General features: G+C 36.9%; 1 protein-coding gene across 6 annotated transcripts in view; it reads left to right on the forward strand.

Moving 5' to 3' along the window:
* The window catches only part of MEIS2 (Meis homeobox 2), a 197,827-nt gene that overhangs the window by 113,086 nt on the left and 58,364 nt on the right, over positions 1-26,377 (forward strand). The gene's annotated exons all lie outside the window — the stretch shown is intronic.

The following is a 26,377-nucleotide window of genomic DNA, read 5'->3' on the forward strand; positions in this document are numbered from 1 at the left end:
TCCACAGTTTCACCACTTATCAAAATATAGCACATGTTGCAATTTGTACTTGTAGAGTATGTGCCTTTTTAAAGAGCTAGAGTGGTAACACTTCCATTTGGGGTCATGCTAGGCCCTAAGCAAGGAATTTTAACATAATAGTTGCTCTGCACGTGGACTGAGGGTGCTTGCTTAGATTCTCCCCTGCTTAGACTTTTGCTTCTGAATGCACTTCATTGTGTGGGCTGTGTCCACGAGAGACCTGATTACTAGAAATCGCTGAAGAAGCTACAGATCAGCCAGGTTATCCAAATTTTATCTTAATAATTAGAGCTATGGAGGTCCGCTAATAAAAGTCCTTCCATATTAGCTTTTACAACATTTCAGGGCTCTTGAGGATATTAATGTTATGAGTTGATACTTATTAATATTATGGGTTGATTGTGTGCTGGGCATTGTGCTACTAAGTAGTTTAGTACAGGGATTATGTTCTTTAATATGCTAACACTGTGACCTAGGAATAGTTTATTATTTCTCCTATAGATGACTTAACCAAGGTGACATGCATAGTAAATTCAATTGTGAGCTTGAATTTGATTGTATCTGAACTTGATTGTATCTGATGTCAAAATCTATGCTCTTAACAACTTTGGTACACTACTGCCCCATTCCTTCCAATCAGCAAGATTTTTTTTTTAAATTATGTTTAGGTATGTCTATTCTGTTGCTATCTATTTCAAGGATTTTATTTAAATCCTTTTAAAAATATTGATGAGATGGGAAACCTGTTTTAAGGAACTATATAAAGCATTACTGAAAAATCTGTTTTTTTCTCAACTGAATTTTGGTTCTAAAGTTATATTATTGAAGTATTTGTATACTCACAGCCCCTCCTTTATTTGAGTGTTTAAGTTTCTGAGATCAGGGGTTGTATTTTTCCAGAACCTTTTAATATCCAATGCAAGCATAGTGCTTGCCCATAGTAGGTGGTCAACAAACACTGAACTAAATTGCATGCCCCTTTGATCATACTAAGAGACAAAGGAAAAAAATGATACTTTTCTCCTAATCTGTTAATTACAGGAAACTTAAAAGCAATGCACTTTCAACCCTTACACTTGCTGCTGTTTGTCTAGGTTTTTAGGCACAGAGGGCAGCATGCTTAGTCTTTCTCAGCTATGGTGCGCTCATAGTATTTAAGAACTGATATTTTCAAATGACATCTGTATTAGTATTATACATGCATGTAGTTATGCTCAGAAGAAACCAATGTCACTCACTTGCATTCAGATTTGCTTTCTTAATGTCCTATAACCTTGGATTCTGGCTGGGAGTGGCTGTGCATGTGAGCATCCTCTCTACTGTGTGCTAGCCCAAACAATAAACAAACAGTTGGCAGTAAAAAAAAAAAAATTCAGTTGGATTCCCAGCTCTGCCACTCACCAGTTTTGTGACCTTTAAGACAAAACTTACCCTCTCAGAAGCTCACTTTCTCTAAGATGGGGCTGGTAATATTTATCTCACGGTGTTGTCAAGAAGGGAAAAATGAGAGAGAGAGAGAGAGAGAGAGAGAGAGTGTGTGTGTGTGTGTGTGTGTGTGTGTGCGTGCGCGCGCACAGAGCCTATAGCACATGGTGGGCGTTCAGTAAATTCACAGAATGCTGAAAAGTCTATTTTTTTTTTTTGTGAACTCACTGCCTTGCCTTCAGAAATTTCATGATTCTACTTTGAATAAACGTGAAAAAACCTGAAACACAGACATGTGATTTAAAAAACAAGAAGGGAAAAAAAGCAGTCCCAGGCTTTTAGGGAAGTAGCTGCACCTGAGCGATACTAGGGAAAAGCTTCAGTTCACTGAAATTCAGACAGCACCCTTCCAGCAGTTCAGCCGGCACTGATTTGAGGAGCACTTTTGTTTGCATAAATAAAACACTAAAAATGTTACTGAGCTATTCTATGGAGGAGATGACTACCTAGTAATGGAAGGCTGTGTTTTCATGCAGTTTTTATTCAAGGCAAAACATAAACCGGTGAAAGGAAAACAGAAAGTGATAAGTAACAGGACTATATTTTCCAGGAACATATGGTAGATGTTTAAAATGAGGTATGTCAGCTATTAATTCCCCAGGTGCTTGCCTTCGTCTCAAAAATAAGGCCGTTCTACGGAGGGATTTCCCAGCTCTTGATGTTTTGATCTTTGGGAAAATATGAGACTGACTCTTCTCTCATGGGCGCGTGTTCCCAGGAATATTAAAAAAGCGTTTTGCCCTCATTGACACACAAAAGGTGCCAAAAGCAATTCTGATGGTATGTCTGTCATACATGTAATTACTGTCTCCTCTGAAAACCTGGAAAAGGCAGAGACTGTTCTTGACCAATGTAGCCTGGAGATTAAATGGGAGGACCTGGTTCCTCACAGCCTGTCCATCTGATCCTGGATTTAGCTTATGGGCTACATTAACCCTTGTAAGCCAAGGCTACAACCTTGAGAATCCAGGAAGTGTGAGGTGGTATGAGGGTTAACCCTAGAGGACAAGATCCTATTTCCACACCATTGAATGCCTTCCATTAGGGCAATAGCTTTTTCTGTTTCTGTTTTTCATATTTTTAAAGGCTAACATGACATGTTATAGTTCTCAAATGATTTAGGGATTCAGAAGAATGTAGGGAATCATTGAAACATTGGTATACATGAAATGGTGGTTAATATTCAGGATATAAACAGTTTTAATTTTGGAGTGTGAAAATGTTACAAATGAAGGAGCTGGACTTACTGACCTTTCTGAGGTCAGCGTCTGTGGCTTGACCGGAAGGAAAAAATATAACAAATGAAATGGGTAGGAATTTGAAATATGCACACTGAAATTTTGAAACTTATTTTTAAATTTCAACATGATGTTGGGTGTCATCATGTAGAATTTTCTAATCATGAAGAGCGTGCATTTCATAAGATAAGGGTTCATCTTTATCAGAAATTTTGGTGACACTTTCCAACTTTGTAGGAAATGGGAATGTGACTGATTTGTAGTTAGAGGATTTCAAAAGCAAAGAGAGAAGTTCTCTTGATTGAAAACAGTATACGGAAAACAGGAGAACTGATGTGAAAACATTGCTAAATTAGATGTTTAGAAATATGTAATTATAAATTCTAGTAGGTAACCATGGATAAGCCACATCATTTTTATTTAAGTAGCAAAAGGTCAGTTTTAGAAATCAGTAGATTTATATGTCTCACAAATATCTCTAATGGAATGATAGTATTTTTTAAATAATAGATTAAAAATGTCATTAGTTTTTAGGTGTTTTTAAAACTCAAAGTACAGTTACATTTATTAGCTTTGATCTTTTCACTTACTTATTCATCATCACTCCAGCGCCCTCTCAATGACTTATGAGGTATTATTGTCCTAATTTATAGATAAGCGAACTGAAGATCAGAGCAATTAAGTGACTTGCTGATGCTCAAGTGGAAACTTAAGCTCAGCATTTTTCTACAGCTAGGTTGGTGTTTAGTGGCAACTACAAGGCACATATGCAAATACAGACTAATTCTAATAGATACCTACCAGATTTAAAATATAGTTCTTAACCCATGCAAAGAAATCTTGGTGATAAGCAATAGAGGCAGTTTCAACAGATTTGTAAATAATGGAAATCGATTTCAAAATCAGGAGTGAGGGAATTCTTCCCTGCTTTTGATATACAAGGGGGAAAAAAGTAGTTCTATGAATCCACTAGACTTAGTCCTCTAAATTCTGTTCTAGGAAAAAAAATAGAGTTTGTTATACACTTGATTCTTAAAACCTCATAAAATTAAGATCATTTGGAAAGCAGGAGAAATGGTGGTAGTGGGTAATGTCGCTGGGGCCCTTTAGGATCTTATGGCAACCCATCACTGAAAAGAAGGAAAGAACAGGAAGAATAAAAACTTTTTAAAGGCAAAGGACTAATGAACGGGTTTTTTAAAATAGTTATTATCACAAAAGTACATCTAGATATGTGGATGACCACTAATGGGCTATTTATTCCAAATGTGGAGAAGAATTAATATACTCCTTTATTAAAAAACCCAGTAAGTGGATAACTTATCCTTCTAAGAGGTTTAACTTCTGAGTCAGCTTGGCTGAGGAAGACAGGCATGCACTCAAAAAGGTCTAGCAGATGTGCTCCTGTGCAATTTTTAAAGGATCCTGTGGGTAACAGAAGTGCTATTTGATGATCCTTCCCCAATCCTTCCTCTGGGCCTCACCAACCACTGCTGAATTGTACAGTCCTATCCATTGAGCGGTGCATATTTTAGTACAGTCTATGAAGTATTACTTAATTACAAACAACTTAGAAAGTGTTATGAGGTTGCTTTTGTGGGCTTTTTTAGGAACCTTAATTCCACCTTGACCCTCACTCATTTATTCCATAGATATTTATCAAGTGCCTCCTTTATTAACCATACTCTGTGCTAGGCACTGGAGACAGAGTTGTAGATAAAAAGATTAGATGCAACTGCTGCCCTTGGTACCTATAACGTGGTCAGGACAAATGTGGTAAGTGCCTGACAGAGAAACCTAGGGTGTTTTTCAGTGTATATTAAGAGGGAACTAACCTAATCGGAAAGGTCAGCATCTCTTAACTTGGGATCTGAAGCAGAAAATTGTGGGCAATGGAGGGGTGAGAGATAAGGTACAAAGGAAGAAGCCAGATACAGCACGTGCAAAGGTCCTGTGGCAGGAGGAAGCATAATAGAGTTGTGGAAATGGAAGGATAATATGGACAAAGAAATAGCAATTGTACAATAGAGCACATGGTACCCAGACCGTCTGGTACCCTGAAGGCCATGATAGACATTTTGATATTTTAGCCTGAAAACAATGGAAGGACACTGAAGCAAGTAGTAGAATGATGAGGTCAGATCAGCCCTTTGCAGTGATCGTTCTGACTCCAGTATGGAGAGCAGACTGAAAGTGACCAGAGGGGTTGGGGGAGGAGGACAATGGTGGAAAGAAGGAGAAGGGACTAAACAAAGAGCATGTATGAATGACCCATGGACATGGACAACAGAGTGGGAACTGACTGTGGGAGAGGGAGGTGGGGTGGGATGGGTGGAGGAGGGCAAAGGGGGAAAAAATTGATAATTGGGATAAAATAAACATTATTTAAAAATAAAATTTTAAAAATGCTAAAAAAATAAAAAATAATTGTGATAAAAAAAAGGGAGAGAGAGAGAGAGAGAATAGCTTAGAGGAGGGCCAAAGTTAGTACACAGAAGCTAGTTAGAGGATCTCATTCCTTTAAACTCAGTCCTTTCAGTTGTATTTTATTTCTTAAGCTCCATGGCCTACCTACTATATCTTACCACAACTTTTATGCGCTACTGAAATGAATGCAGGTTGTTTTTTCTTTTAAAGCTTTTCATTGACTGCAAAATAGAATATCATGAAAAATTTTTGCCCTGAAAAGAAACCTATATTTTTATTATCTCAATACAGTTAATTTTATGTTCGGACTTTTCTCCCTGTTTCTGCATAGTTTTCACATTGATATAGCAATGTCTTTATCATATTCCATTGAGGTGTATTAAAATTTAATTACTCGTTGCCCCACATTTAGGATGTTTGGGTAAGAAGTTTTAACCAAGCATGGCAGGATCAGTGACATGCTGTCCAAATATATTCTTTCTCATTTTTCAGCAGCTGAAACTAACTTGGGAGAGCATATTCTGCCACTTTCAACCCCAATTATGTGAAAAATCCCCCTTTATGGAGAACGTAAAGTCTCCTAAGTATTTGTATTAAGAGTAATGCATGTTGCTTAGGCTGTTAAAGAAATATTGATTTCTGACCCTTAACTGGAATACTTAGCTTTCATTTTTCTTTTTTTTTACATAAATTGTGTATATTGTGTTCCCCTCAGGGGGAACTTAAAAGCATTTTGTGTTATGGAGGCTCCGTTCTAGGATTCTTATTGCTTTTGAGATGAATAAATGGAAGTCTTGCTATCACTGGAACAGGCCGATTTTTTCCTATGTAATAAGGCATGCGAGTAACACAGGGCTGAATCGGGCCCCGGAATCTCTGAAGTTCCAAGATAGTTGCTTACAGCCAAATTTAGCTTCCAGCTTTCAGCTGATCAGAAGCTTAAGCACCCTAAGCTATCTAATTTTTATTCAGCAAAAATCTCTAGATGTTTTTAATGCAATTTTGAAATTTGTATTATCAGGTGATGCTTAAGCATTTCTTAGGGACTGACTGCAAACACTTGCTCAGAAAACAATGTACCTTAAAAGTACTAGATACCGGGCTTTGAGGTATTAGAATGAAATGGGCTAGCACCAAGATATTTCAATATGCTATAGGAAATGAAATATGGCCAAACAGGTTTTTATGTTCTGGCTCTTCTTTTTTTCCATTACTGGCCAGAGGCAAGTAAATCAATTTTACATCCCCTCCTGATTTTATTTTTATCAACTTCTTAGGAAGTTTGAGAGGGTTTTTATTTGTTTATTTATTTTTTGTCCATTCCTTGAACACATAAAATGGGAAAATTAAAAGTTTTAAATATTCCTTATCTATTTATCTTTTGACGAGATGTGTTTTAAACACACTTAATATTACTAATTAATTTAATTACACACACTGTAGTTGCATTAGCACATTTTCTATTACCTGCTTTAACGGGTTGCAGTGCCCTCCCATAGCCACCTTAACTTAAAGCTTTAATTGCCTTCCCCTAAGCCTCAGCTCGTGTTTGATTTATCTGATTTCTTTGTATAAAGATTCTCTAGTTTACGATGTGTACACAAGTCATTAAATTGGTGTTGATGTTTATGTGGTGAACTTGCCAACTGGTTACAGCAGACATCCCTTTATGAATTTATGACGGGGTAGTAAAGACAAGTGTCAGAAGCTCCTTGTCTGGACAAGAAATCACTTTCCTTGTGCTGTGTTGGGGACAGTAATGTGGACACTTCCACTAATTTGTGCAGCAAGGGGCAGTGTTGAAATGCAGGTTTGTCAAATTGTGAGTATCTCTAATTTACCGCACTGAGGATGTGTTGTACATGAGAGAGAGAGAAACACCTTTAAATATTCACACTTTGAAATGAAACTATACTCTACCCAAAGATTTTAACCAGGAGCTCACTTTCCATAAACCTGACTGGTTATTATTGTAAACTCTGTGTCAATAAACTAAATTTCATCAGCTATGACAAGTAAAAGAAATAGTTGAAGAGGGCAGTGTATCATTTTCTTTTATCTATACTTTTCTTTTTTGCGAAATAGGCCAAGAAAGACTAATGTTCTTCCCAGGTTTTATGCCATAAGAAGCTGACATTTACATTTGTTTCACTAGGAGAAGATCTTCAAACATTATAGATATCAATTTAATTCACTGATTCTTTGGAGACACAGATCTTCCTGACTGAGAGCAAAGCACACCTGCTAATTTAAAAATAGTTACGTATGAAGACTGTACTTTCAGGGATCATTTCTATAGTTTGTTAAAAATAGTTATGTATGTGTTGTATTAGTGCTGTTTATCTTCTCCTTTTTATTTCTCATTAATATTTCAAACAAGAAGGCAGAAAAATTGATTCTTCATTTTAACATATACCACAGAGGACTTATCTCAAAGTATTTATTTCAAACTATTCTGTGTGTGTGCAAGTTGGTGTTCATATAGATAATACCTGCAAATAACAAAGAATTAAGATAAATTGGAAGAGCTCCAAAACGTAAGAGGAAGCCAAATAAGGGAAAAAAATACTTTCCTATTCGAAGAAAACGATGGATAATCAGGGAGATGGAGAGAAGGAAGGAAGGAAGGTGTTCCAGATGGTTCTGAAATTTGTTCAGTAGAGGAGAAGATTCTCAAATGTCATGTGGTTTTCTGAAGAGACAAAAACAGGACTTTAATGTTGATGACAGAGAAGATAAACTGGAAGTGCGATAGTGAAATTCATTTTTATCTACATTTCCTCCCAATTCTCACCCTTTGTAGAAGCTCTTTCTCTTCATACTGAGAAAATTCAGATAATTAAATGCAGTTAAGAGTTCAGACTAAGAGAAGAAATACAAGTGTCTAATTAGCAAGGCTGTGCTGATGCGGACTTGAAGAATGTAGTACCTTTACAAGGTATAATTATTAAAATATTATAGAATATTCTTAAAATGCCTCTAGCAAATAATGAAACCACAATAAAAGGTTATTTCATGGTCAGTTTACATTTCCGTAGGAAAAAACAAAATGAAGAGGACTGGTTTTGATCTGTATCAGTCACGTATTCAACTGGTGCATTTTTCCTGGGATCCATCACTATGAAGTTCTGAGCTAAACACATGCAGAATAAAGAGATGTGTGAAATGCGGTTCCTTTCATTGAGGACCTTCCTCTCCCGTGGGGGAGGCAGCCCCCCCCCACCCCGTGTCCACAATGCAGGGCAGCAGATGCTCTCTCCTACTTGAGAAATATGAATGAAGTGTGACCTAGATATCAGCCGATTCCTTTGACCACACACAGGAACCTGTTTTAAACCTACACCAACTTGATGCAAAATTCAGCCACTTCATCAGCTTCCTCAAAAATGTCAACCATATAAGGAGCTTTTGAATTCTCTAGTTTTACTGAAGATTTGTAGTGACATGGGGAGGTGTCGCATCACACAGCACACATGTCACTTGAAAAATTCCCTTTATACCCATCTCATCCCCAAGTATTTCCTCTTAACCTTACTTATCGCTCCATCTCTTCTCCTAGGCAGCTCTCAACACAGCTTGTCAGCCCTTTATTAGGCTGAGTAGCTGCCGGCTTTGACAAGAAACTTGGCTGCCACTAGACACCAAGCCTGGGAGATTTATTTCAACCCCCATTTCCCAACCCCCAGCTTTCAAAGATCCTTTTCAATAGAGCTGATTCTTCCCACAAAGCAATTATTTATCAGTATCTGAAAAAATTTTTTTCCATATGATTTTTTAGGAAAAGAGAGAATCACTTCAAAGTCATGATCAAAGAAGTTCTTGAAGAATGGTATATCAATCAGAATTGGCTATGTTATGCCACTTCGACAAATAGTACAAAAATCTCAGTGGCTTCATGTAATAAGAATTTATTTCTTGGGCACACAGAGTTGATGGTGAGTTCATGCTACTCTCTGAGGCAGCTGCCCTCCATATGCAAGGTCGGCCTGTAAAGTTTCTTCCGCCTTGGGGCGCCCGCCTCAACAAGTACCCCTGTAATTTTATCAGCAAGAGAGGACCTGGGGAATTCACATCATCAAGTGAATTCTTCAGCCCGCAAATGACACATGTCCCCTCTATCATAGTCATTTGTCTAGAACTAGTCACATGGTCAGGCCCAGTTCACGGGGAAGGGATGTACAGAGGGGCTGGGAAACAGAGGTTTCCATGTGTATAAGAATGAAAGGAAAGCCGCCCTGGCCAGGTGGCTTAGTTGGCTGGAGTGTTGTCTCATTCACCAAAAAAGTTGCAAGTTCAATTCCAGGCCAAGGCACATAAGAGAGGCAACCAATTGATGTTCTCTTTCTCTCTCAAATCAATAAGCATGTCCTCAGATGAGGATTAAAAACAAAATGGGAGGAGAGCCCAAAATAGTCATGAGCATTTGAAATATCTACAAGATGGGAAGGAAGTGTTTTGATGGCAATGATATAGGAATAAAGTAGCTAAAAAAGTGAGGTTTGAAAAGATAGATCAGGGCCAGATTGTGAGGGGCCTTCAAGTACAGGTCAGACTCTGTTTTCCCGGTGACACGGAGCCAAGCCAGTTTGGGGAAGGATAGGAAAGATTCGTACAGTATGCTGTATGTGTGGGTGCTGCTGGCGACTGCTGGGGCCGGGCTGTAATCAATTCAGATTACATTAGAGACATTAAGATCAACAAAAGATTTTCTCCCAAATTGCCTCGGTGTGAAGAAGCAGCCACATTCTGCTGTTCCCAGGGGGAAAAAAATAGTGTACTTTACTAATTCATCTCCTCACTACACATGTCCCATAAAGATTCTACTTGCACAGTCTCTCACCTTATTTAACCAAAGTGCCTTTAAAGCAGTGGTCCCCAACCTTTTTGGCACCAGGGACTGGTTTCATGGAAGACAGTTTCTTCCACAGACTGGGGGTAGGGGCAGGGGGGTCGGTTTCGGGATGATCCGAGCACATTACGTTCAAGCTCACCTCCTGCTGTGCAGCCCAGTTCCTAACAGGCCCGACTGGTACCAGCCCACAGCCCAGGAGTTGGGGACCCCTACTTTGAAGAACCCATTATTTTCGATACCCATTAACAGACAGATGAGATTCTGAATAACCTCATATCACAGGAGACATTTGTATTTAGAAACACTGATGACATTCACAAGCATTTAAAATTCATTTAGGTATCAGTTAGGAATCAACTATGTTAGGATGACAGGATTGATGTGGAAAGCTCCAATTATGTGGCAAAAAAAAATGGAAACAATGAAGACTTTTGATTTGTGACTATATTACCCTCAGTGAATACATAAATAGCTGCTGTGTGCTGTGCGCTTGACCTTCACGTGTCAGGCACCATGTTAATACACCGACAGCCTCCCCAGTCACACTGCCCGTCTCGGTACAGAGGTGACCCAAGGAAGTCTTTCTTCAGAAAATTTACCGCCTCCACACAGATTACATACATTTTTGGTCTATTTCCTATATCCCCTAACAGAATATAAGCATCATGAGGTCAGGGCTTTGTTTCGTCTGTTTACTGCTGTATTCCCAGCGCCTGTAATGGTTCCTGGCACGCAATAACTGTTTGCTCAATTAGTTAATGACATTTGAATATCATAAGACTCCTATGAGGTAGGCACCATTCACTTTCCTATTTTATGAGTGAAAAACCTTAGTCCGAGGGTGATTCAGGAGCCCCTTCAAAGTCTCACAGTTACTAATCCATGGAGCTGTGGAGAGTCAGGACTGCCTGACTCCAGAGATCATACTCATCTATTTTGCCACAATACTCTTCTGACGACCCTATACTCAGATCACGGTAATTAAAAGTTGGTGTAAAAATCACCCTTTGTGAACCCAAACATTCAATGCATATGCTAGAACCATTTCTCTGACATCAATATATATCTATTGAAAACATGATAAATATTTCTATATGAATGAGAAAGTAAACTGAGCCCCTGCCAAAAGTGTCTTGTGGAGCTAATAGAGGGTGATCGTGAAGAGCAAATTTGCTCACATGGGCCAAATGTTTCCTCCTGCAGAGTGGGCTGCTTCCCAAAGAATTAGCCTCTCTCAAAATGAATTATTAACCCCAGCATCCTGGCCACATTCCCACTTGGGTAGTCTAGGAACTGTTCAAAACTTGGAATCTATTGAAATTAGCCTGGCTTGATTGCAGCCTCTGCATTAATTGTGATATAATAGAGTTTCTCCAGAGATTTGTGCATATATTATTCTAATTTGTATAAATGAGTTTTGTCTCTTAAATTTTTTTTAGTTTCTTTTTCCCCTCGTGAATTTCTTTATAAGTTTTTATTTTTTTAAATTTTGCTGCGTGAATACCGTGAGCTCCTTTCTCCTGGCAAGTGCCAAACCTTTTTCTCACTTGAATAACTAGTCTCTTAGTCATTATCACAGTGTGTTGCAGACATTAGCCACTCGAAGCTTCCAGATTTCTAACTCTCGTACAAATGCAAGTGTAACCTGGGCAGAGACAGTATGTACTCAGGGTAAAGTTTCTGATTGTTTCTTTCGAGTTCCCTGCCCTCAAGGAGCTTATGTTCTGATGGAAGGTACATATGTATTTAAAATAACTGACCTAATGGTAGAACTATTTAAGACTGTCACACTCATCCTAAAATTATGGCTATTAATTGCTTCAGACAATTCTGTTAAATGATATAGGCCATTCAATTGCCTTGGCCCTGAGCAGGCACTGTAATGTCACCTTCTGGAGAGACAGAGAGGCATGAGTTTAGTATCATTCTGCTTAGGTGAAACTAAAACAAATGCCTTGGAAATCCAGTGTGTTGCATGGTTTTGATGGCAACTGGAGACCTCATCTAATTAATCAAATCGGGCCAACATCATGGCATTACTTTTTTTCTATAATTTGGTCTTCCTTGCTTTTGATTCTGCCTGCATCACAAAGAAGTGATAAGTCCCTTATGCTTCCTGCGTTTGGTTCTTTACCTTTATCAAGTGAGATGAGACAACGGATCTGAGCCATGTGCACTTAGAACTTCAGCAGCTAATATTAGAAAAATGCTTTGAAAAGGACAGATGGAAAGAGCTATAAATGCAACTGCTAATGGATTTATGTACTCTATCTCTCTCCTTCCAACCTATTTCTACCATTATTTTCCAAAAAATTTCCCAGGGCTCCACCTGAAGTGTGACCCAATGGCACCATAGCACATGTGTTTCCTGAGTCAGTTGAGCGTTTCCAAAATGTATCTACACTTTAAATTCAAATGTTTATTCACTAGGTTATGAAATCATGGAAAGTGTTATTGCCTTGGTGTGACAGTCATACACTTCCTCCTAGACTATTGTTATAAGTTCTGTGGGGCTTTCTACAGGTTTCCCCCCTACATCTTAGTATAGGCCTCGAAATATATAATTCCTTGTGGGGGAAAAAAAAACCCTATTCAGATTCTCAAACAGTGTAAATAAAGCGACAGAGGGTATTCTTTTATCCGTAACAGAGAAATTTTCCATCCCCTTGCCATTAGCCACCTTCCAACTAGGTGGTTCTAGTGACGAATGTCACAAGGTAAAAGCGTGAAGGATGACATTTCCCCTGCTTCCCTCGTGCACTTGCAAGGAGACTCCATGATTCCGCCTCAGGTCAAGTGTTGAAAAGTATTCATCCATTTATTCATTTGCCAAATCTTTATTGAGCTTATATTGCTCTCCCAAGCACTCTTCTAGAAGCTGGGCATGCAGCTGTGAATGAAACACAGAAGTGAAAATTCAAGTGCTTATTAATAAATCCATTAGAATGTTTCATTTGGCATTTCTTGTAAACATCTAAATTTCTTCATTAAAAAAATTACAAGAGCATTAGTCCTCTTGGGGTATTAATTGCTTTGTGAGAACATCATTTATCTCCTGACAGAGATCACCTGAGAAAAGAGCAAACTTCTTTAGCAATTCAATTTAGAATAGTTATACTTGCTATGAACTGTGTTCCCGAATGTCCAAGAAGTTAAAGAAAGTAATGTTTCCATAGGGCGATTCTAGGTTCTGTCACATCTTTAGCATTCTAATCACTTAAAATGCAAAGGGAGAATGTGTTTAGAAGCTTAAGGAAGAAAAAAGAGAGTATAACCAGTCAAATGCCAAAATAGCGATCTCATTATCACCATTTGTCCATTGCTCCAGACACCTGGCTTAGTAAATATCTAGCACAGTCATCAATGTTTGTAGAATTGAACAGATTTCACTATGATAAGAATGTACATAAGTTTATGTATTCCTTATAACAGTATATTTCCAGGTGATTTCAAATTGGTTAAGTTATAAAAAAAGATGAAGACCTTATAAAGTAGATGCCTCATACATTTCTTTCTGAATTTCCCCCTTGCACTGTACACTGTATGAAAACTTTATTTTTTAATTTAATCTTTATTATGTTTTTTCCATTACCATTTAGTCCCTTCATACTCCTCTCCCCCAGCCACACTGTTGTCCATGTACAAATACCTGGATTGAAAAAGTTTTTCCTTTAATGTCTGTCAGGTCAGACTTGACACTGAATGGATGCTGATTGTCAGCTGGGACTGTCCGAAGGAGAGCTCGTCAGTCTAGTTTCCTCCGAAGTCCAAATCAAATCCAAGGCGTGGTCTCATATAGGGAATCAGAGTCATGAGTTGGATGATGATTTTTATACACACTTTTGATCTCTCTGAGATATCTTTTGGTTCTTCCCATATACCTCTTGCTGGAAACTGCTCTCCCTTACCTTTCCTAACGAAATATCCTTATTTAGATAAAGCACAAGCAATACTTTTATGGTACAATGTATACATATGAATAATACCTTGGATTTACTTAATGATTTTCTACTAGAATCTGAAGACCATTTGTGGCTTATTGCTTGCCATGTGGCAATCCTTGTGTTTTGCTAACTTCTTAGAGAACTAAACCCACTCAGCTTATGTTGCATGAGGGTATATTTCTAATTACTCAAATAGCAGTATTTAAATTATTTAAACAGTTAAATAGTGAATATGATTCAGTTAGTAACATGCGAGTAGTGAAGCTACCTGCAGACTATAAACAGGTGAAAATCTTAGCATTCTCTACAGTCAACTGGTCAACTCACCTTGTTCTGAAATATTAATGCTGTTTGTATTATGGTAGAATATGGGTCAAAATTATCCACCAAAGATATACCATGCCAGGCAGGTGTCAGCCGTGTTAGAGATTTCTGCCCATCTTAGAAAGCCATATGTGACATCCAAACTATTTAACGTTCTCCAGTAGTCAGAATGGCTGCTCAACTAATAGAGCTCGACTAATAGAACAAATGCTGGCCCTACTGGCTCATATTGGTTGACCTCAGTTGCATCAAGATTTGTCATTTTAATTCCAATTTTTGTGGAGACACCATTTTCAGGGCTTCTGAAATCTTTGTAAGAAATATTTTTATGCAAACATGGAATTACTTCTTTGTAAGCATGTAAAGATACAGTACCAGTTTCTAATATCAGAAGGAGGAAGAGGTAGCTATTGCTTTCTATAAAATCTTACCATTTAGTGAATTGAAAAAAAATGTGACCAGTGCAGTGATTTCAGTCATGCTTTTAATATGTTTCTCATTGATTCTCTTTCTTTCATCCAAGTTGATAAGCAGATGCAAACGTAGTAGAGAGGTAATCAGAACACTCTCTGCTGAGTCAACTTGGCTGCCCAAGCTCAGAGGAGCCTTTTATTAATATTCTCTGATTTGCTGTCCAAGTTAGGGGAAAATAGCCACATACTAATATGTAAGAGAGCTGTAAATATATTTTAACATATATCCTTGTTGTTTTGCCATGAAAACATTTTAATTTTTGTGTTCGTATATTGTTTTAGTCCACAAATTTTTATTCATAATTTACTTGGATTAACTCAGCATAGCATTTAATTATGGTGATAATGGTTAAGTGCTATCAAATTATTTGCTACTTCAATATTTAATAACTTTCATCTTTAGTCAGTGAATATTTAGTCAATAGATAGAGTCATAAAACATATATTTTTATGTACATCTACATTTTTTTCATTTTGTTCGCTATGGCATGGATTAGTTTCTGATCTTATATACTTAATTACCAGACAAAACATATCTACCCGTAGGAATGTCAAAAAGACATTTTGAAGGTGTTCTTATTGATGAGGTGATTTGGTCCTAATAGAACTGGAGACTCACAAAATGATTTTTTATCTGCTTAGAAACACTCTATATTTAAAGTATTTTTGTGCTCTAAAGCTTAGGTAAAATAGTAACAGGGCCAGTAAACACACAAAGATAGATAAATGTTATGGCTGTACCTCATTCTGTCTCCATCTTGATTTAGTTAACTTTCACTAAACAGCCTGCTCTAAAAAAGGGAAGGAAAAACAAATTGATAAGATAAAACTGTGGGAAATTCCAAAATAAATACTGCTAACTGAACTTTTTTGATGGCCTAGTTAAGGTGGGTTTTTTTTTTTTAATGGTATCAATTGAATGCTTTATTTACTACTACAGTGTATAACTAAGATAATAAACATTTGGGTAATATCTTTGTCTTTTTCATATTTTTGGACAGACCATTAATGGTCTTTCTCATACTTTAAAAACTCAGGTAAATTGCAAAACATTTTAAGAATATGGGACTAAAACAGGAAAAAAGAGTCATTTTTCAGTATGCCCTCCTTTTTTTAGAGTATACATCTAAGTATATAGTTGCATCCAGTGCTCATCTATATGCAAAAAGAAGCTCTCTCTCTCTATATATTAGAAAAAGAAGCCAGTTCATAACCTCTAAAGCAAGTTCCTGATGCATTTTATATCTTAGAGTTTTTCTCTTGGCGTACTATAAAATAAGAAAATAAACTCTTATTAAGGAGCTTTGTTTCACTATAGCCACCCTGATTAAAACCTTCAGCATATTGTTTAAGAAATGGTCAGTCACTATCAGGGTTTCCTTCTTGACCACTACTGTCCATCACAAGAAGTCATTAGTTTACAGCTACTTCCTTCTTAGTTTGATGACTTTTTAACTTATCATTAACCCCGTGCTCTTATCCTGTACTCTGAGATGAGTTAAAAAGATAATATCCACAACATTTCCATTACTTACACTAGAGATAATAACCCTTTTGGGGAAAAAAAAGAAAAGAAAAAAAAAGATAACCTTCAATTTCTTTAAGCAACCCCTTCCTCTTTAAATCTAAGTTAACTTTTTCTTGTCAATTGGACTTTTAGTGCATTCCTAAAGTAAATCAGACAAAATTATTTATAGCATAGTTCATGCAAGTAAAAGTGGACTAAACATACCGGATTTATTTATTATAGCTTATAAACTTGCTTAATAAATTTTCAGTCTTTTCTCCACATTTTCTTATCCAAATGTTTTTTCATGTTATTAAAGAAATGTTGTAATGGACTAATTGCTAATCCTCATTTCCTTCTAAGTCAGTCTCATATGACACTGTGTCTGAACCTGTTAAGTGGCATTGTTGTCATAAGATTAGATACAAGTATCTTAGTTGTCTAGACATTATATAACTCTCTACCACATACTTCAGATCCTTGTTTTAAAGCAACCCTTTAGTCTTTTTAGCAAGGATGAATGTTAATAAAAAGTCTCATACACTTATTTCTTTTCTGCACCTTCTTGGTGGCACCATCTGAATTTGCCAATTCCTACTTAGTTTTGCACATATATAAAGTTATACCCTTGTTTTTCACTGATTTTCAGCTGAATAACAACTGATTTTCGCTGTTTCATGTTTGATGTAGGAAAGAGGTTGGCATTATCTGCCTCTTTGAGTGTCTCCTTCCTTAATTCTCCCTTCTCATTTGCTATCTAGCTTTCACCTCAACCAGCTTGCCTTTCTTTCATTTCAAACTAGTATTTTTAGGATGTGAAGAATTCACTTGTTTGTGTTCTCAAACTTGGTTAACTCAACATGCATTTATTGATACCTCTCTCATGCCGTGTGGTGGGTGAACTGAACCCTGGAGATAAAATATGGAGAGCCAGACTCTCTCAAGAGCACAGAATCTAAGCAGAGAGATAGACAACTATGCAATGTATTAACAGTGCAGCATGGCAAAAGGGGGAAATACAGGGTAACATAGGAACACATTTGATACAGATGTTAAGTAACTCTTACAGGATAAAAATCTGGCTATTGGTATCTCTAATTTCTAGGTAGAAATAAAATGTTCCATAAGAAGTGTTCTTTGACATTATATGTGTGAAAATTTCTTCTTGCTGGGAAAATCAGAGTCATCTTTGAAAAGGAGGCAGCCAACTACGTTTGAGCAAAGCCACTTCATCTCCATTGGCCTCAGTTTTATTGGACATCAAGTGCGAAAGTTTGAATTAGGTGACCTCTAATATTCTTTCTAGTTCTAAAACTCGGAGTCTGTGAGTTTTTCTTTTGCAGTTCACTGAAAAATCTAAGTAGCTTAAACCTGTTTTGAAATCTATTTTAACAAATGATCCATAAAATAAATAAGCACAAAATCCAATTTTTTGGAAAAGTGGTCTGGCTGTAGAACCGAGTGGCCCCATAAAATATTAATTTGGTCATAGAATAGAAATGTGAAATGATTGTTAAATGAGTCAAGACCTTATTTGCGGCCTTCGGCTCATTTGGTAGGATTACCCATTTGCCACGTAAGCAGCATAACACGCATGGCCAAGCAGCTCATGGGAGCGTCCTAACAAATGTTAAATAAAAATTATCTTTCTCTAGCCTTAGGAACATATTTTTATTATTTTGAACATCTATTTATTTATTTCAAAAAAATAAGAGTTTGCTCAGCATTAAAGTCTCAGTCATTGTGATAGTAATGACAGTAATTACATTAGTTTCCTTTATCTACAGGGGATGTGTTCCAAGACCCCCAGCCGATGCCTGAAACTGTAGATAGTACCAAACCCTATATACACCATGTTTTCTCCTATACATACATATATATGATAGAGTTTATAAGTTAGACACAGTAAGAAGATAACAATAATAGCTAATAATAAAATAGAACAATTATAACAATATGCTGGAATGAAAGGAAAATGTGGTCTCTCTCAAAATATCTGTAAATATTCTTCTTCGTGTGATGATGTGAGATCATGCTGTGTCTACATGATAAGATGAAGTGAGATGCTCAGAATGATGTGCAATTTTAACTTACGAATTTTTTATTTCTGGAATTTTCCATTTAATAATTTTTGGATTGTGGTTGACCATGGGTAACTGAAACCACGGAAGGACTACTGAATATTCATTGTGCTCAAAATTCTGACTCCTTTCTGCAAGTGTTTTGCAATGTGATTTTCTAATATATTTTTTGTCTTTTTGGAAGTTTAGAAGTAGAGTGAGTATGGTGGTATCTGATCATCACTTAAGTTCATCACTCCTGCTCATATAAACTTTCTCTCTATCTTAAAAATATATGTGTGCGTGTGTGCACGCACGCACAAAAGGTGTTTCTCCTTAGTCCTAAGACTTCAGTAGTTCTTCCTTTCAGCTGTTAACTTTGGTTTCATAAAAATTCCTTCTCCATTTTTCTGTTTTATCTATATCTTGATAATAATAAATAAAATAAATTGTTCTTAAAATCTCTGTACAGTAATCCATCAGGCTCATCCAGTATTCCTTTAGCTTATCTACAGAGAGTATGTGTTTCTCTTTATTCTTTTTAATGAGGCCTTCCTACTGTGGCTGTAAATATCAACCAAACATGCTAATCTCTTAGGATCTGGCTATTATTAAAACCTCTCAAACCATTTCTGGATTTTAAAAGATGTGATTATTATAATTCAGTCTATTTACTTCCATGTGAACTCAAATGGAAATGAATTTCCTGAAATAACCACATTTTTTTCCTCTTAAATATAAATCTGGCATTTAAAAAAAAAACAACTAACTAATTTGAATCTGAAATCTGGGCTTTTATGACACCAAACATCTGGATGAAAAGTGAAAAATCCAGTAGATGTTCCCACATATCTAAATATTGTGCCAGTAAAACAGTTAAATAACTGCCTGAATTTTTCCATTTTTATCTGGGTATTTATTCCTCACATACGTGACACCATCACTCTTTTCTAAGAGCAAACTATCAATTTTGAGAAATAATGCATTCACAAACAAGTGTTATTGAGCACCTATTATATAAGACACACTGTGTTAAGTGCTATAGAGTGTTCAAGGTTCGCCTGGCAGTCCAGTGAGGGTTATAACACATGTGCACATATATACTTAAAAGACTATGTGGAGTGAATGAAAACACAAGAGAGGAGAAGAGGAACCACTGTGGAATTTGCAGGTCGGGTGGAAGCAACTGCTTCCGAGGGGGGGAGGATTTTCCACTGGATCCAGCATTTGGACCGGCTGTGATGGACATACCAGCACCATGGAGATGGAAGGGAACGTCATGCTCACACTCACTGCATTTGCTATACACTCTCCATCAGCAGTTGGGAATTTTACTGAAATCAAATAACCCTAAATTAGTCAGATGATTGCAAAAATTCCTGTGTCATTTTGCATTATCATAGCGTTTGGCTTCTGTAAGGTTTTTGAGTCTAAGTGTGTTTCCCAGGTATTTTAGTTAGTTACCTTATAATCATCTCCCTTAAGAGTTTTAAGTTTACACAAGAAACATACTGAAATTTACTCTCTGTATGTCATTTTTAGAAACATTATAAAAAAACTCTACCTTATATTTTGCTTTTCTAATTTAGATGTAAAATTTTCACAGCCCCATATACATTGCATGCTTAAACCTCTATCTTCCAAGTTAGGTGGTTTTCTAATCTATTGCGATCCCAACTCTGATAAACGTTTTTAATCCCAAATTCTCAAGATTTTTACCATGTTTGATTAGAGTCCATAGATATAGATTAAAGCACCAAAAGGGTTTATTTTGTTCCTCTTTTACCTCCTCTTCCTTTTTTTTTTTTTTTTTTGAACAATAAACAATCATTTTTAGTTGGAAGAGGAAAGGTAGTACACTGAAAAAATTCTAGATAATCTAAATTTTGCCATGTGTATTAGGACTAATTTACTGGGTTAAGTAACTGATTTTAGGTAAAGCTGAAATCAAGTGCAGAAATGACATTTATATCTATTGGCTCTGCCTTTGTTTGCCTGAGCTTCTTCCTCAATCAAGTGGCAGCAGTGGCCATCAGCAAACTCCAGGCACAAGTTCTATTGACCTAGTCACCGCCTGGACTGCCAATCTACTGACTCCCATTAACCTAACATGGGTTCCAGTTTCAATGCAGCCATAATGATTAACTGGGTTGGTTGGCTAAGTCTGCCTGGGGCACGGGGCCAGTCCTGAGTATGCTCTGAAAGTAAAGTCAGGGTACTGTTACCAAAAGAAAAGGGAAATACTACTAGAGTGGGACACTTAATGTTAGAGTGGGTTGCCTCAAGTCTTACCACTGCCTGTTTTATTTTTAAAGATTTTATTTTATTTATTTTTAGAGAGAGGGTAACGCGGGGAGAAAGAGGAGAGAAACGTTGATGTGAGAAACATCAATTGCTTGCCTCACGAAGGCACTCCAGCTGGGGACCATACCCTCAACCCAGGCATGCACCATGACTGGGACTCCAACTGGCTACCTTTTGTTTTGGGGGATGACGCCCAACCAACTGAGCCCCATGGGTCAGGGCTTACCAGTGCCTACTTCTACGACGTGACATATATTACTTAACCTTTGCGAATCTTGGTTTCCTTATCTACATGAATTAGGTCCCAGGGTTCTGTCTAAAGATCTGTCGACTCTAGTACTTTGTGGTTCTGAGCTCAAGAGCTATAGACAAGGATAAGACACCCAGAAAATACTAACACAAAGCAAGAGATACATCTTAGTTCATGCAGAAGTACTTCAGCCATAACTGGAAGCTATCTTGGCAGTAGAAGAGCAAAGGGTTTTTGCTGCATCCCAAGGAGTGATTAGAAACTCAGACAGCTTGAGTGTGCATATATGTCTGAGAAAGAGTCATCATGATTCAGAATTAACCGTCACAAACTTCTTGGTTATAATCTCTATAGATATTTTATAATCCATGTATAGCTTCGTTAATCTCTTAATTTTACTATTATAGGGACTTGTTCTTATTAAAGTTGACAGAATTACTGACAAAACTTAAATGAGAATTTGTCTTTTTTTCCCCATTCCTTCTACAAACACTTAGACACTGATACAGAGCAGGGGAGAAATACAAAAGTTTAAATAACCTAAGATTTTCCCTTCAGGAAGCTATACTTAATAAAGACAAGATATATAAATAAGACATGGCAATGAAAGGCTAAAAACTATAAATGCCAAGTAAAGTGCTGTAGGAATTTAGCAAAAAGGAGATTAACTCCATGATGGGTTTAAAAATATCTTGTTTCTTTTCTTTTTTCTTTCTTTTTTTATTATTAACACTGTTACAGAAGTTCCCATTTGCACCCAAGTGGCCCCCCTCCACCCAGCCCCCCGCTTCCCTCTGGCCATCACCGCACTGTCGTCTGTGTCCATGGGTTATGCATATATGTGCTTTAGCTAATCCCTTCTCTAGATTTCATTTGTAGTATACATTCTAGTCATAGCGTAGGAATTTTATTTACATAAGAAGAAGACATTAAATCCATGACCATCGAATACGTTTGGCACTCCGGGAATATGTGCTTATGTACTCAGGGTCCTCAGCATGTATTCTTGTGACCCAGTTCAGTTAAGTATGGTCCTAAAGCAATACATGATATTTGCCCAATACGGTTTTATTATCCATCTTAGGAGAATTGCTTAGAGGGTTTCATACACAAGTGGCATCATCAAAATCAGGGTCACCTGGATTAACTGTATAAAATACATGGTGTCTTGGGGGGGAGTGAAGGAAAAGGAGAGGCACTCATGATTCGCAGTTTCTAAGTGTTCGCTCAAACTAAGATCCTGCCCAACAAGGTACTTGATCACTGGTCTTAATGACTGTATTAATCACCACAGAAGTAATTTGACAAATTGCACATTATTTTTCAAAGAGCTTATCTAGTTAAGTTTATAAACCAATAAGTAAGTCAAACTCATAGGGTAAGAAAGTAACTTAAGAGGCAGGACTTACACTAGTGCTATCCTGCTTTTAAAAATGTCCAGTGAAAGAGAATATCTCGTTGCACAAAAAAGCTGAATTACGATATTTTTAAAAAACGGAGTGTATAAATTGTAGTTATAATAACTAAAATTGATATTGGATTTTAATAGAATTGTTAAAAGCAATACACATGTAGACAATATATGAGCATGTAAACAAAAAAGCAAAAGCCTCTCCCAGGGTTCTGCACAACATGAACCATTGTTCAGTGTGTATTTTTCTAGATCTTTTTCTTGCAGTATAATCATAGATATGTGTATGTTAAATTGTATTTGTTTCTTCATATCTACTTTATGAATTGGTAATACATATAGTTCTGCAACTTGCTTTTTTCCACTTAAGAATATATAGGGATACCTATTCATGAGTACCTCGTATTTTATTTAACTGTGATCCAGCTGAAAGACTTTAGGGTGTTTCTAATTTTTTATTCTTCCAAATACTACGTTTTCATTTTTATTTTGTACTTCTAATTCATGAAATGATTAAAGGTATCATTTGAAGTATTTTAAAATGTCAGCATAAGTTATTTCAACATAGAATCAAGTTTATGATAAATCAGTTCCACTTTGGACATCATTGGAGAGGAGTTAATCACAAGAGAAGATTATTATTAGTGGTTTCACCCATCAATTGTTGTACTGATTCTTTCTAAGCATATTGTAGATCTAATTCTATGGACTTGATAAACCAAGCTCATCCCAAAATGGGTGGGGTGAGGGTAAAGAAGAAGGCCTAAGGTCATTTTAATTAAAGTAACATTGTTAATAATGTTATATAAGTTTCAGGTCTACAACATTATAATTTCATATGTGTACATAGAATAGCATGCTCACCCCCAGTCTAGTTTCCTCTATCACCATGTATTTGATCCCCTTTACCCATTTGGCCCCTCCTCCCACCCAAGGTCAGTATCTTACATAAAAATACCTACTTTCAAATGAGTCTTTGAAAATGCAATTAAAAAATATTTTCTATCTGCGCTGAGTCACGTCTCGTCAAATTTTTGAACAGTTGTCAGTTATTCAAAGTAAAAGGATCTTTGTGAATCATTTTTTCTAGTCAACAGTGGCCTTAGAATTATGTCGGGATGTGAAAGCTTTGACCTCGACTGGTTCTTTCTTGACGAAGGGAATCATCATCATTACTATTATGTTACACTGTGTGTTCTTATGAGTAAGTTGAGCCACCTCTGGGCCACTGGACCAGAGTGGGTTGGCCCCCAACAGTGAATAGACTAAACTATAGCTTTAGTCCAAGAATATGGAAACTGACAACAAATTATTGCTTGTGGTCTACTTCCAGTTTTCAAGTGCAAACATACCTAAGTTTATTTTAAATTTGAGCCAGTCAGACGTTTAGTAATATACATCAAAGGAGAAGTGGAGGCTTCCCATGTTTATTATTTCAATATGATGTCTGTTCTAATAAAGTAGAAAAATGCATATGATAGACCATGCAGAAGAAATTCTCTAGTTCCACAGCTTGGCCTTAAAAATATACATATATTTGTAAATTAATCCAAAACATTGCCACGGTTCCAGCTCCTCTGAAAGCTGATTGTTTTCCATCCCTTTTTTAATTTTAGAATTAGAGTGGCTCTCTGCCAGAGTACTTTCTGATAAACAGTCCACTTCATGTATAAAAGGGGCATAGCATCACGAATGCTCAAAACCCACAGACTGTTATTTAAATAAGGTAAAGTTATTATGGTCTTCCCCATTAATTAAAAAAAAGCCATCTGTGCAAGGTGAATTTTGGTAAGGTCCCAATTTTTTTAATGATTGTGGGTAAAATTCGCAACTGCTTTCATAGTAAAAAGTGCAGCTCAGGGATTCCCAAGATAAAATGCAATGTTTATGTAATTTTGTGGTCATTTGACTACATTTCTAATGAAACACTGCAAAGAATTTTTGTTATTCAATCCAAATTTATAGTCATACTTGAATGAATTAGCTCTCCAGTAACATCTCCTTTCTATTCTTCTACTTCCTTAACATCACAAACCTTTATTTCATCTAAATCTTTTCTGTATATGTGTGTGTGTCTCTGCTTCACCCTCTCTCTCTCTCTCACACACACACCCCCCCTCACAGCCCACATTTTGTCAGAACTGTCCTGCGTAAATGCATCACAACAGTGAGAAAGACTAAACACACAAAAAAGAAAACACAGCATAAAGAAACAGCACATGGGACGACATTAGCAAGGCAGAGCTATACACTCATGTGGTGAGTCCTTATTTTCACTTTTGTTATTTGCAGAATTTCTTTCGATTGGGAAAATAACCTATAAACCTAGGCTTTCCAAATCTCTGAGGGACAAAAAGTCAAAAGGTCCTCCTCCCTTGAATTTGGCAAGAAAAACCAGGACAAGAAGGATTTGGGGATTTTTTTGTTGCTGGTGGCGGTGTCATTTTCGCCTAACGTGTGTTTTCAGTCAATTAAAATTTGTACTCTAGGCCTTTTTCAGTTTGAAGCCACCCCAGCGTCTGTGATGAGCGATCCTAGTTGTTTGTGCAGTCATTCATTATCTCCATTACCAAAAGGAGAATAGAGGACAATTACATTGTTTGGACGAATCAGAGTGTTAGGAGGAGTATTTGTCATAGTGGCAGAGTACAGCACCTGACAGGCCACGATTGATGGCCAGGAATGAGTGTGAGTGGCCAGAGCAGCCTCATAGGATGCAAATTACTGACTGTGGATTCCAATTTATCCTGTTCATTTTTCTTGCCCGTGCTGAAGACCATTAGTGGTTTTTGAAGCAGTGAAGGGGTCATTACTAATGTGGGTAGGCTCGAAGCAGGAGGGGGAAGGAGGGGAAAAGCCTTCTGTAATTACACAGCTTTTAGGAACAGGCTGGAGGCCCTAGCCAAAAAAGTGTCAACACCTCACAATCAGAAAAATTTATTTTCATTTTATGCTTAACCCATATTAACTCAACATTATCATCTTTCTTTGTTAACATTTGCAGAATATTAAAAGCCTGGCTTCTATATTAATACAAATCTAGTTAACCCCTTTTGCTAGAGAAGGGATTTTGTTTAACCTAATGGCATTTGGGTTTGCTAATAAGTAATTGCGCACATTTTGGATAATGTACGCTATTATAGGAGATGAAATACCTGAAGAATAAAATCTTAAGATGATTGAAAAACATTCTTTCTCAAACATTGACATGATTAGAATGCTCTGAATGAATACTTCGTTGTCCCTAATGTTACCCTTCACAATATTAATGGGAAATATTTATTACTAGAGGCTTTCTCGTTTATGAATGACTTTGACATGCTGGAAAAAAGTTTACTTTTCTGTTTAAGAAAACCAGTGATTTTAGAGCTGCAACCTATTAGCAGCCCTATTTTATATTTATGTACACGCTAGTACAGTATCTCCAAGTACATATACGATTCAAAAATGACAGTCCTGGATCTTAGAATGGTAGAGGAAAGTGGTTTGATGAGGGGAGGGTGGTTCATTACAAATGTTATGAATTGTGAGGAAAAGTAAAGAATTAAAAAATACTAAAACCTATGGCTTTATTTTCTTATTGCCATTCTTTAAGGCAAAATGTGAAATTTATATATGAAACATTGCACATAATTGACTCCTTTTGATGTGTGATCATTGTGTGTGACCCTGTGAACCCAGAGCAGTAACCAGTGAAAATGAAAGAATCTTCCACTGTCCCTCAAAGGAGTGAACATAATACACTGTTAGTAAACTCTGTTGTAATTGAATCGGTTGCCGGGGCTTCCAAGAATTGTTGTGATTATATACTATCTCACTTTCCAAACTTTTACTGTCAATAACCACAGATTACCTAGGAAATAATGATTATATTGAGCCATCTAACAAAGATAACAAAGGTTTTCTAGGAAGCAAAGTAAAATGGGCCTGAAACTAGTTCCCTTAGTGTAACTGAAGAGATTGTCGATAATCAAAATTCTGACATCATCCCAAAAGTGCTTTACATCCCGACTGATTAAAGAAATTGAATAACTGAAGCACCTTGTTTTTACTGCTGGCCCTCCAAGTGTGGCAGGAACCA

The sequence above is a fragment of the Pteronotus mesoamericanus genome, unplaced genomic scaffold (genome assembly GCF_021234165.1).
Source record: "Pteronotus mesoamericanus isolate MK-2021 breed Mesoamerican mustached bat unplaced genomic scaffold, CSHL_Meso_final contig_164, whole genome shotgun sequence".
In the NCBI taxonomy this organism is placed as follows: Eukaryota; Metazoa; Chordata; class Mammalia; order Chiroptera; family Mormoopidae; genus Pteronotus; species Pteronotus mesoamericanus.